This window comes from Ranitomeya imitator, chromosome 5, assembly GCF_032444005.1.
Source record: "Ranitomeya imitator isolate aRanImi1 chromosome 5, aRanImi1.pri, whole genome shotgun sequence".
Classification (NCBI taxonomy): domain Eukaryota; kingdom Metazoa; phylum Chordata; class Amphibia; order Anura; family Dendrobatidae; genus Ranitomeya; species Ranitomeya imitator.
In genome coordinates, this window is record NC_091286.1 from 600,060,265 (window position 1) to 600,073,345 (window position 13,081).

Below are 13,081 nucleotides of genomic sequence, written 5' to 3' on the forward strand. Positions count from 1 at the left end.
ACCGGAACATATACACGCGTTTTAAGAGGGACACATGAAAGGTGTCGGTGATACCCAGGCGTGGCGGAAGGGCCAAACGATAGACCACAGGATTAACCTGCTCGAGGACCTTGAATGGGCCCAAGTAGCGAGGAGCAAATTTAGTGGACTCAACTCGCAGCCTGATGTTACGGGCGGAGAGCCACACCAAGTCGCCAGGAGCAAAGGTCGGAGCGGGGCGCCGATGAGCTCATCGGCGGAGGACCTCATTCTCTCCTTAGAGGCCCGAATGGCATCCTGAGTGCGGTCCCAAATATCCCGTGCCTCCACAGCCCAGTCTGCCACCCTGGAGTCGGCAGAAGACACGGGCATAGGCACAGGTACCCGTGGATGCTGACCATAGTTGAGGAGGAATGGGGTTTGTCCAGTGGAGTCAGCTACGGCGTTGTTCAGTGCAAACTCTGCCCATGATAGCAAGGATGCCCAGTCATCCTGCCTGGCTGAAACAAAATGTCGCAGGTATGTGACCAAGGTCTGGTTGGCCCTCTCTACCAACCCATTCGTCTCGGGATGATAAGCGGAAGAGAGATTCAACTCAATACTGAAAAGACGACAGAGCTCTCTCCAGAACCGAGACGCAAACTGGGGACCCCGGTCACTGACAATTTTGTCTGGCATACCATGCAGGCGGAAGATATGTCTAATGAACAACGCTGCCAAGGCCCGTGCAGAAGGTAACCGCGGCAGCGGCACCAAATGCACCATTTTTGAGAAATGATCGGTGATGACCCAAATGATGGTACAGCCGCGAGACTTGGGCAAACCCACAACAAAGTCCATCCCGACCATCTCCCAGGGCCTATCTGCCACTGGCAAGGGATAGAGCAAACCAGCTGGCCTTTGACGCGGAGATTTATTTTTGGCGCAGGAGACACATGCCAGAACATAATCCCTGACATCCCGGACCATATGCGGCCACCAGTACATCCTCGCCAGTAGCTCAGATGTCCTCTTTGTCCCAAAGTGTCCACCCACCCTGGACGAATGAGCCCAAGAGAGAACCTCCGGTCGCAAATTAATGGGCACAAAAGTCTTGCCCGGAGGCACAGACTCTAGCGAAACCGGCGCCACGGTTCTCAGGCTCTCGGAAGGGACAATAAGCCGAGGCTCCTCTTCCTCCTCCTCAGTTGACATAAGGGAGCGAGAGAGAGCATCAGCACGGATATTCTTCTCCCCGGCGAGATAATTAAGGGAAAAGTGGAACCGGGAGAAGAATAGAGACCATCTGGCCTGGCAAGAATTTAGCCGCTGAGCTGTCTGCAAATAGACCAAATTTTTGTGGTCCGTGTAAACTTGGAAGGGAAACCGCGCACCTTCCAGAAGGTGTCTCCACTCCGAAAAGGCCAACTTCATTGCTAGCAACTCCCTGTCCCCGATGGAGTAGTTCCTCTCCGCTGGCGTGAAGGTCTTGGAGAAGAAGAAGCATGGATGCTTCCGACCTTGAGCATCCTTTTGGTAGAGGACTGCTCCAGCACCAACGGACGAGGCATCCACCTCCAGTAGGAATGGCTTATCCACATTGGGACGATGTAAGATGGGAGCGCTAGCAAAGTGGGACTTAATAGAAGTGAAGGCCTTGGAGACCTCTTCTGACCACAATTTGGGATTCGCTCCCTTCTTGGTGAGGGCTACCAAGGGAGCTACCAGAGTTGAGAAGTGGGGGATGAACTGGCGGTAATAGTTTATGAACCCCATAAAGCGCTGCACCGCTTTAAGAGAATGGGGCTCTTGCCAGTCCATCACTGCCTGTAGTTTGGCAGGATCCATAGCCAATCCCTGGGCGGAGATGATATAGCCCAGGAAAGGTAAGGACTCCTGCTCAAACACACACTTCTCCAACTTTGCATAAAGAGAGTTTGCCCGTAGGAGGTCGAAGACTCTGCCAACATCTCTCCGGTGGGAGTCAATATCTGGAGAAAAGATGAGAATATCATCCAGATAGACTACTACCGAGGTGGAAAGCATATCCCGGAAGATGTCGTTGACAAAGTCTTGGAAAACGGCAGGTGCATTACAGAGCCCGAAGGGCATCACCAGATACTCATAGTGCCCATCTCTGGTGTTAAATGCCGTTTTCCACTCGTCCCCCTCACGGATGCGAATCAGGTTATAAGCACCCCACAGATCTAATTTAGTAAACACTCTAGCTCCCCGAAGCCTATCGAAAAGCTAAGATATCAACGGCAAAGGGTACTTGTTCTTAACTGTGATAGCATTAAGACCCCTGTAGTCTATGCATGGACGTAGTTCTCCATTCTTCTTCTGCACGAAAAAGAACCCTGCCCCAGCAGGTGACACTGACTTCCTGATGAACCCTCTTGCCAGATTCTCTTGTATGTACTGAGACATTGCCTCCGTTTCCGGGAGAGATAATGGATAGACTCGACCCCGGGGAGGCTCAGCACCAGGCAAGAGATCAATATGACAGTCATAGGGGCGATGGGGCGGAAGAGTCTCCGCTGCCTTTTTGGAGAATACGTCTGCATAAGACCAATATTGCTTGGGGAGAGAGGAGAGATCTGCGGGTACCTCTGTATTAGTAACCTGAATGCACTCTCGATGACACCTGTTCCCACAAGATTCACCCCATCCCAGAATTCTGCCTGAGGACCACTCGATGTGAGGAGAGTGGTACCGTAACCAAGGTATCCCCAAGAGAACCTCATCAATTCCCTCAGGAATGACGAGTAGAGATATAATCTCCTGATGAGATGGTGACATGGACAGAGTAAAAGGGATAGTTTGATGTGTAATCTGTGTGGGCAGTGTCGACCCATTCACCACTCGTACCGTTACTGGTTGAGATAGCATGACCAGAGGAATTGCGTGACGTTGGGCGAAGGCTGAAGACATAAAATTGCCCTCTGCCCTAGAATCCACGCAGAGTTCCACCGAGTGAGAGGATGAGCCCAATGTTATTGTCCCCTTAAAGGACAATTTGGAGGCAAACGTCGCCGTGTCTAGTGCACCTCCACCAACTACCACTAGACGCTGACATTTCCTCGACCGCTGGAGACATCTGGAGGCAAGATGTCCAGACTGTTGGCAAAGATGACAAATCTGGAGTGCACGAGCGGTCCGGGACTTAGATCCTGCTCGAGACTCTACCACAGGCTCATGGGGCTCAGGAGCCTGGTCTGGAGATTCCAAAGGTTTGGCGAAGGTGGGAGCCAGCCGAAACCTCTGCCTACACTTGGCTCGCTCTAACCTCCGCTCGTGAAAACGGAGATCAATACGAGTGGATAGAGTAATTAATTCCTCCAGTGTGGCGGGAATCTCCCTAGTGGCCAGGGCGTCCTTAACGTGGTCAGCCAGCCCCCTCCAAAATATTGGAATGAGAGCTTTATCCGACCACTCCAGCTCAGATGCTAAGGTGCGGAAGTGGACGGCAAAATGACTGACCAAGGACGAGCCCTGAGTCAATGCCAACAATTGGAGCGCCGTATCATGGGTGACACGAGGTCCTAAAAAGACCTGTTTCAGAGTGCTCAGAAACAACGGAGCACTCTGCACCACATGATCGCTACGCTCCCATAGCGGCGTAGCCCACTGCAACGCTCTGTCCGACAGAAGAGACACTATAAATCCCACCTTAGCCCACTCTGTAGGGAAACGAGAGGCCAGAAGCTCGAGATGGATAGAGCGCTGACTCACGAAACCCCTACAAGACTTACTGTCACCAGAGAATTTCTCTGGAAGCGGGAGGCGAGTTAGAGTCGGGACAGGAGTGGCAGTGGACAAGGTGGCTGCAGCAACACTAGCAGCCTGAACAGCGACAGCAGTGACATCCACAGCTGAAGTTGAACGCTCAAGAGCCACCAACCTTCCCTCCAGCTGCTGGATGTACCGCTGTGAACGCTGATCGTCCATCATTTACTAGCCAGACCCTGGCGCTGGTATTCTGTTAGGACTGGCGGAACGCACCAAGAAAGGTGATATAGATGCGTTCGCAGTCCGGGGTCCACCGTGCAGGTGAAAACCTGCTGCTAGTAAATACAGACTATATGGCGGTACACTAAAGTATATACACGTGGGTTCAACCTCACCCAGCATGAAGGGAGCAATCCTTTTGCGTCACAGGATCGCGGTACCGCACCTAAAGCACGAGCAAGTAGTCAGCGTACTTAACCCCAACTGGGATTGAAGTCCGATTAGACCCTCGCTGGCACTACACCACAACTGGGTGTGTAAGGAAACTAAGTTTAAATATATAAATGCACAGGAGTGCGAGCAATTCCGCACAGACGGACGCCACTAACCACACTGGCTAGGGTATGGAAAGCGCAAGGCAAGCGCACGGCGCCGTACAGGCGGACACAGCAAGAGGACGCTGTAATGTGTGTATCGTGCAGATGATTAGTCAGGCGCTAGATAGCTACCAACATCCGCGAGCAGACAACAACTCTAGGGAGGGATATTTAGGAGCTTTCATCCATCGACATACATTCATCTACACACACACATATAACGTTATGAGACAATACTAGCGCATGGCCGTGCGGTCATGCGCAGTTTATATAGTTGCAGCACAGGAAGTGGCTACAGCACTTTTGCCCTTCCAAGACCTGCCAAGAGGACCAATGGAATGTGCTGCAGAGCCTGAGCACATGACCCTCGATCTCCAACGGGAGATCTTACCCTGGGCATGCTCAGTACGTGCAGACAAGGACTTAGTCCCAGAGAAGTCCGCTCGCTGCTGACCAGCACTGACTTTAATGGCAGAGACTGGAGAAGCAGCAGCAACTCTTCGCACAGAGTCAGACTGAGCAAGACGCTGGGATCGACGTCCCTGCTGAGCAGACTCCACTGCGGCTGGAGGAAAATGGGAGACTGCAGCGGAGACGGATCGAGATTCCCCCTGTGCAGCAGAGGAAACTCGACTCCTAACAGTAGCTGTACAAAATATGAGCTTGGCTGCAGCATTAAAGGGAATCTGTCAGCAGGTTTTTGCTATGCAATCTGAAGACTGAAGGAGATAGAGACTGACACACAGAGTTTAAACAATGGATGTGTCACTTATTACCCTGTGTGGTGTGGTTTACTTATAGTGAAGGTTATATCACTTGTGATTAGCATTGCTGGACTGCACTAGTCTGAACACTGCTCCTCCCTCTGTGATAAGCAGATCACTGTTAAAAGCCATTGTATATAGAGAGCCTGGTGATGGCAATGTCAGCTTTCCTAGCAATGCTCCATTACTAAATCTAATCTAACTCTGATCTAAATCTAATAATTCTGATTGCTTCAGAACTGCTGCATCCTCTAAAGGTACCTTCACACTGAACAACTTAACAATGATATCGCTAGCGATCCGTACGTTGCAGCGTCCTGGATAGCGATATTGTTGTGTTTGACAGGCAGCAGCGATCTGGATCCTGCTGTGACATTGTTGGTCGGAGCAGAAAGGCCAGAACTTTATTTCGTCGCTGGATCTCCCGCAGACATCGCTGAATCGGCGTGTGTGATGCCGATTCAGCGATGTCTTCACAGGTAACCAGGGTAAACATCGGGTTACTAAGCGCAGGGCCGTGCTTATTAACCCGATATTTACCCTGGTTACCAGTGTTAATGTAAAAGAAAAAAAACACTACATACTTACATTCCGGTGTCTGTCGCGCTCCCCGGCGTTCTGCTTCCCTGCACTGACTGAGCGCCGGCTGGCCGTAAAGCACAGTGATGACGTCACCGCTCTGCTTTACGGCTGGCGCTTACACAGTGCAGGGAAGCAGGACAGCTCTCCAGCAACCACACAGCGATGCTGCAGCGATCGGCATCGTTGTCTAGATCGCTGCAGCGTCGCTAAATGTGACGGTACCTTTAAGTAAGTGATTCATCATTGGAAACAGGGTCTCTTTTCTTACATTATGCTCTCTGAGATGAGGTAGCAAAAATCTGCAGACAGATTACCTTTAGGATACAGTAGTTTGGAAAGGTGCATGTTTAGTGTAGAAAGACCAATTATTAAAGTGTAGCAATAATCTTGAACACAATGTATCAGAGTGATAGTGCAACATTTTTGCAGTTTCAAAGATAAGAAAAGGATGTTTTTGACGTGCAGATGACATGAGCAAGCAAGTGATTGTATATAGGGAGTGAAGGTAAGATCTGAAATAAATATCATCCCAAAACAGGAGGTGTCCTAACTGGGAGTTATGGTAGCACCACACATGGAAATCAAAATAAGCTTAGGAAAGTTGGTATGGGGAAACAGAAGGAGTTCAGCTTTGGAAAGACTCCATTTCAGTTACAAGAAGAATATGATGTTAGAGATGGCGGACAGACAATCACTGGTATTTGTAGTAATGTGGGGGTGATGTTAGGAGAATTGTTATGATTAGGTAATTCAGAACCACAATGGACCTTGAAGTTCAGAGCACACAAAGTGACCTGACAATAACCAAAAGACATAGGACAAGCTCTGAGACGTGGGAACTCTGCTGACCGCAATCCCTAATCCTATCCAACCACACTAGAGGCAGCCGTGGATTGCGCCTAACGCTCCCTATGCAACTCGGCACAGCCTGAGAAACTAGCTAGGCCTAAGATAGAAAAACAAGCCTACCTTGCCTCAGAGAAATACCCCAAAGGAAAAGGCAGCCCCCCACATATAATGACTGTGAGTAGAGAAGAAAATACAAACGCAGAGATGAAATAGATATAGCAAAGTGAGGCCCAACTTACTGAACAGACCGAAGATAGGAAAGATAACTTTGCGGTCAACACAAAACCCTACAAACAACCACGCAGAGGGGCAAAAAGACCCTCCGCACCGACTAACGGTACGGAGGTGCTCCCTCTGCGTCCCAGAGCTTCCAGCAAGCAAGAAAAACCAATTAAGCAAGCTGGACAGAAAAAATAGCAAAACAAAAATAACACAAGCAAAACTTAGCTTATGCAGAGCAGACGGCCACAGGAACGATCCAGGAGAAAGCAAGACCAATACTATAACATTGTAGTGTATAACGTGGCACAGCTGTGTCGGTGCTCAAGAGAGGTTTCCCACACCAGTATACAGTAAGTAAATAACTTGGCACTCAACTTGGTGGATAGTGATAATAAAGAAAATGATTTATTACTTTGAATAGCAGTCCAGCAAAATAAACGTTTCGGTCAAACAATCAGACCTTCTTCAGTACGACCGACTGCTGGAGTGTAGATGTATACAAGGTACTAGTATATGCAGAGAGGCTCCTATGATGGGATTTTATTTCTATGACCGAATAACTGTCATGGAATGTGTATTTAATCCACACTGGGAATGTAGATAGTCTGAATAAAACGTTTTAGAAGGGATACTCTGAGAATGCAGGCACATTAGAAGTAAAATCCAAGAGTTTTGGCTTGAAGTGCGGTGGTCTAAACCACAAAGAGCCGGAGGAGCGATGATTCAATGCACGGTGTTACATGGAGCCTAATCAGCGCAGGAAAGCTCCGGAATAAGACAGGCAGAGGGAGTACGTCAACGCGGTGTCCACCGCTGGTTGAGTGTATATTTAGCTTCATTTGCGGTGAGGCGCCCTCTGCTGGCTGTTTATAGATCAAGGAAAGTTCCCACGATCTATGAACAGCCAGCAGAGGGCGCCTCACCGCAAATGAAGCTAAATATAGCTCATTGATCTATATTTAGCTTCATTCTCCGGGGTTTTGCAGCGAGGAGTAGCATTGCATTAGCAAAGCTCCTGGCTGCAAAATATTTTAACCCCTTCAGAAGGATTTACATCGTTGGACTTTACAGATCTGCGGAAGGTAAGTATATTGTTGGTTTATTATGTTTTTTCTTTTACAGAACGAGGGTCTTCAGTGATTGGATTGGGCGTTAAATAAAATATTACAACAACCTTTGTTTTTATTTCATTAAAATAATTTTTAATAATGTGTGTGTGTTTTATTTAACCCTTTCATTCAATTGGATTAATAATGGATAGGTGTCATAATTGACGCCTCTCCATTATTAATTAGGCTTAATGTCACCTTACAATAGCAAGGTGGCATTAACCCTTCATTACCCCATATCCCACCGCTACACGGGAATGGGAAGAGAGTGGCCAAGTGCCAGAATAGGCGCATCTTCCAGATGTGCCTTTTCTGGGGTGGCTGGGGGCAGGTATTTTTAGCCAGGGGGGGCCAATAACCATGGACCCTCTCCAGGCTATTAATATCTGCCCTCAGTCACTGGCTTTACTACTCTGGCAGAGAAAATTGCGCGGGAGCCCACGCCAATTTTTTCCGCCATTTAACCCTTAAATATAATAGCTAGAACGCCCAAATTTTGCATATACACACTACTGACATTAGTAGTGTGGAATATGCAAAAAAAATGGTGATATGAGATGGTTTACTGTATGTAAACCAGGTCTCATATCATGTCGGGTTTAGGAAGGAGAAAGCAAAAGCCGGTAATTGAATTACCAGCTTTAAAGCTGTCTAGCGCTGCATTAAATATAAATATATATATATAGGTGTCTCCCTGACATATATATGTATATATACCTATTCTATGTGTATATATCTACTCTAATCTAACCTGTCAGTGTGATTTTACTGTACTCTGCGCTGAATTACCGGCTTTTCAAAGGAGACCCGTGCGTAAAAATCGGACAGCAATACGGATGTCATACGGATGTTGCGATAAAAAAATCGCATGACACTAGCATGGCACTCGCAGACGTTACATCAGTTTTTTCGGTCCGTAGATCGGACCGTTTTTTTCTCACACAAGTGGAGATGAGCCCTAATACTAACACCAGCCCCTATGGGTTAGTCCCAAACATTATCCCTATCTTACCTTATTGTCACTACCTATACTGTACACTTTGCATTATATTATCACATACAGTACATTACTAACATCACATAGGAACATATTACATTTCACATGGCACATTAGATCACGATAAATAAACGAAGATGCATTACATAATACACACAGAATGCGATTGGTATCTTCAGTGGCAGGGACGCGATAGCACAGTCCACCACTCTTACACTGTTATTGATTGCTTCACTTCTATCTCCCTTACTCCATGTATACAGTATTGGCAAACGTTTTAAGTAGATGAATCTGGTCAAAAGCTAAAAAAATTGGGCCATCAGCTCCACTTCCATGTTGAAAGTCTCTCTTCCCTTTTCAAGCAGATTCCTGGCTGTCACGTAATGATTTGCTTCATCCTCTTTGAGTGGTACATTATTCTCTTGTACTTTGTATACCGATATTCAAACCCAACCCCAAATCATTAAACCTTGTTTGCTGAAATAGTTCTGAACCAGATATTGGATATTTCATGCCCACATCATCTTGCGTTTTTCTGTGCCACATAACGTTAATAAAAAATATGATATTATTTATATTAATTTTTGGATAAGTTTGATTAATATGTATGGATTCTGGCCAAATTCAGGCAGGAGGGACGGATGGAAGAAAGCTCAGACATTTAGGAAAGACACGCTGTATATGAAAGGCAAATGGTAAAACAGCCTTTTGCATGACACCGTAGCTGTATGTGGGTGCAAACATGCACAACTTAATTTTATCTAAAGGAGACATTTTTATTTAGCTGTATAATGAGTCAATACAGGATTAAAGCCATTTTTGTCCACTTTTTATGGAATTCTGAGTTAACAGAGGTACGTTTAGAGCACTAGTTTCCTCATTAGTGAGCCGAGCAGTAAGGCCACGTTCACATGCTCAGTATTTGATCAGTATTTTGCATGAGAATTTGTCAAGTGGGAAAAAACGCAGAAGTGGTGACGTGTTTCTGTTATACGTTTCCTCTGATTGTTCCTCTCCTGGTTTTGGCTTTCAATTACTGACCACATACTGAAGATGTGAACGTGGCCTTATAAAGAGCATCTATCACTCAGGAGGAGCCATTCTGTCCTTCATTAATCCAACCGCTCACTGACTTCAATAGGATTAATGTAATGCCTACTTTACATTGCTGCTGATTAGATTTCTCAGTTTCCCATTTCTAAATAGTTCCTTAAGGTACCTTCACACATAACGATTTTGTTAACGATATCGTTGCTTTTTGTGACATAGCAACGATATCGTTAACGAAATCGTTATGCGTGACAGCGACCAACGTTCAGGCCCGTGCTGGGAGATCGATGGTCGCTGGGGAATGATCAGGACCTTTTTTTTGGTCGCTGATCACCCGCTGTCATCGCTGGATCGGCGTATGTGACGCCGATCCAGCGATGTGTTCAATGGTAACCAGGGTAAATATTGGGTTACTAAGCGCAGGGCTGTGCTTAGTAACCCGATGTTTACCCTGGTTACCATTGTAAAAGTTAAAAAAAACAAACAGTACATACTTACATTCTGGTGTCTGTCCCCCGGCGTCAGCTTCCCGTACTGACTGTGTCAGCGCCGGCCGGCCGTAAAGCAGAGCACAGCGGTGATGTCACCGCTGTGCTCTGCTTTACGGCCGGCCGGCGCTGACACAGTGCAGGGAACCTGACGCTGGGGGACAGAAACCGGAATGTAAGTATGTACTGTTTGTTTTTTTTAACTTTCACAATGGTAACCAGGGTAAACATCGGGTTACTAAGCGTGACCCTGCGCTTAGTAACCCGATGTTTACCCTGGCTACCTGGGGACTTCGGCATCGTTGGTCGCTGGAGAGCTGTCTGTGTGACAGCTCTCCAGCGACCACACAACGACCTAAACAGCGACGCTGCAGCGATCGGCATCGTTGTCTATATCGCTGCAGCGTCGCTAAATGTGACGGTACCTTTAACTGTAGAGTTATTTTAATTCTATTTTATATATACCATCAAAAGATAACTCAGATAAGAAATACAAAATACACTTTGCTATATTGAGCTAATAAAAAAAAATAGTATAGGTGATGCATTCTCTTATTCCTTTTATGACGCTCTACATTCACATTGGCAATTTTGAGGAATATAAACCTCATGTCATTGACAGTGACTAAATTGCTCATACTATTGGCTAAGTCAGATGGCCATTTAAATCGGACCAAGATTGTAACACAGTGCAGGGCCTGGCCGGCCGCTCTCCCTAGCCGATTGTGACAGCTTCATGTATTTCTATACAGCTGTCACTCTTGGGTTGAGTGAGCTGCCGGCCAGTCCATGCACTGCGTTCCTATCTCTGTCCAATTTAAACGGCCGTCTGAGTGTGTGCTACTACTACTACTAATCAACGTCAGAGCGTAGCGATACCACCCATGCCTTATGGTCGACCAAAACGAAAAAATACAGGGCTTTTTGTGCTGTATTTTCCCTTTAAAGTTGAACCTTTTTTTAAATTTACAACTATTATCATTGTAATACATCGCACTATAAATATACATACTTGTGATATTGGCTATATTGCTTGCAGTGAGGCCACTTTTTCATTAATGCAGTTCTGATTAATGGGCGCTATTGTAAATTTTTTTTCTTTTAATATTCATATTTGTATAAACGGTGAAAATCCCCCGTCACTTATAAATCTTTATAAGTGTATCTCAAGCCTAGGAGAATGATTTCTAGAAAAGACCATCCCTGGATGACTTCTGACCCCAATAACTTGCATTTGGTATGAATATTACAGCTGAGCCATTCCTGCTAGATGCTGCCAGTAAATGAATCCTTTTACTTATTAAAGATGGATTCCTCGGGCCTCAGCTTTGGAGATTACAGATAATTTCTCCCTGACAGAAAGGACCTGACCTCATTACATGCAGACAGCCAGCAGGTTCTTTTTTTTTTTTTCGCTACCAAGAATTCACACATTGAAAATACTCAGCCTCAGAACCCAAAAAATGGACGAGCGGACAAGTGCCGCCTTTGCCATCTTTGTCATTTTTAATTGAATATATTGTGAGGTAAACAGCCTGTGAAAAAAATGAAATAAAATCTTAGCAGAGCCTATTTGCTGGTAACATTAGTGTAAGTGCAATCTGCTGGTGGCGGAAGACGAGTCTTGTACTATGGCTGCAGATGGGGGAGAGCTGACTTATATTTGTGATCATTCACACCAATTACCACATCGCAAAACTGCGGAAAGTCCTAAAAAATTACATGAGGTCTTTCCGACTCAGGCTAAGTTCCTGCAATGAGGTTTTGATGTTGCAGATTTTCTGCATAATTTCTGCACCCATTAAGTAAATTAGGTTAGTTACTAGTGATGAGCGAATAAACTCGTTACTCGAGATTTCCTGAGCACGCTCGGGTGACCTCCGAGTATTTTTTAGTGCTTGGAGATTTAGTTTTCTTCACCTCAGCTGGATGGTTTACATCTCTTAACCAGCTTGATTACATGTGGGGATTCCCTAGCCACCAGGCAATCCCCACATGTACTTATGCTGGCTAACAGATGTAAATCATTCAGCTGAGGCGATGAAAACTAAATCTCCGAGCACTAAAAAATACTCGGAGGCCTTCCGAGCGTGCTCGGGAAATCTCGAGTAACGAGTATATTCGCTCATCACTATTAGTTACATTTTTTTTATTGTGTTTTTGAGTGTGTTTTTTTACGTGTGTTTTTATTGCATTTTTGACGCTGCATTTGTCTCTTGTTGGTATGTCATGTTTTAACCAAGGCTTAAAGACCACCGATACACATTAAAACGGCGGTCGCTAAAGGGTCTTATTCCCTCTTCGCCGGTTTAAAAGCATTGATTAGGAATAAGGGTATAGTGCCCCCAGAGTCAAAAAATCTCAGAGATACCAGATTCAGTCTCAGATACCCGTGGTAGCTGAGTCCTTGGAAAACATGATCAGGGCCAGATTTTCCAATCTGTGATCACATGATCACATAAAATAAAAGTGTGACTGCTATTAAAACCATTTCACTCTCTTCTGCTATGATATACATGTAAAAGAAGAAAGAAATTATGTCACCAAGCCCCTGCTACTTCCATCATTTCCCCGCCCTCCTCCTCCATTCACTGGTCCTCTGCTTCCTCTTGCTGAAAAAATAGTGGGTGCATGCACAGTGTGCTCACCAAGATATGTCGGATGGCACCCGGCAACAGTAAGGATTTTTCCCATTGGCTCCTAACTTAGGATCTATCACAGTGATCAAAAGACA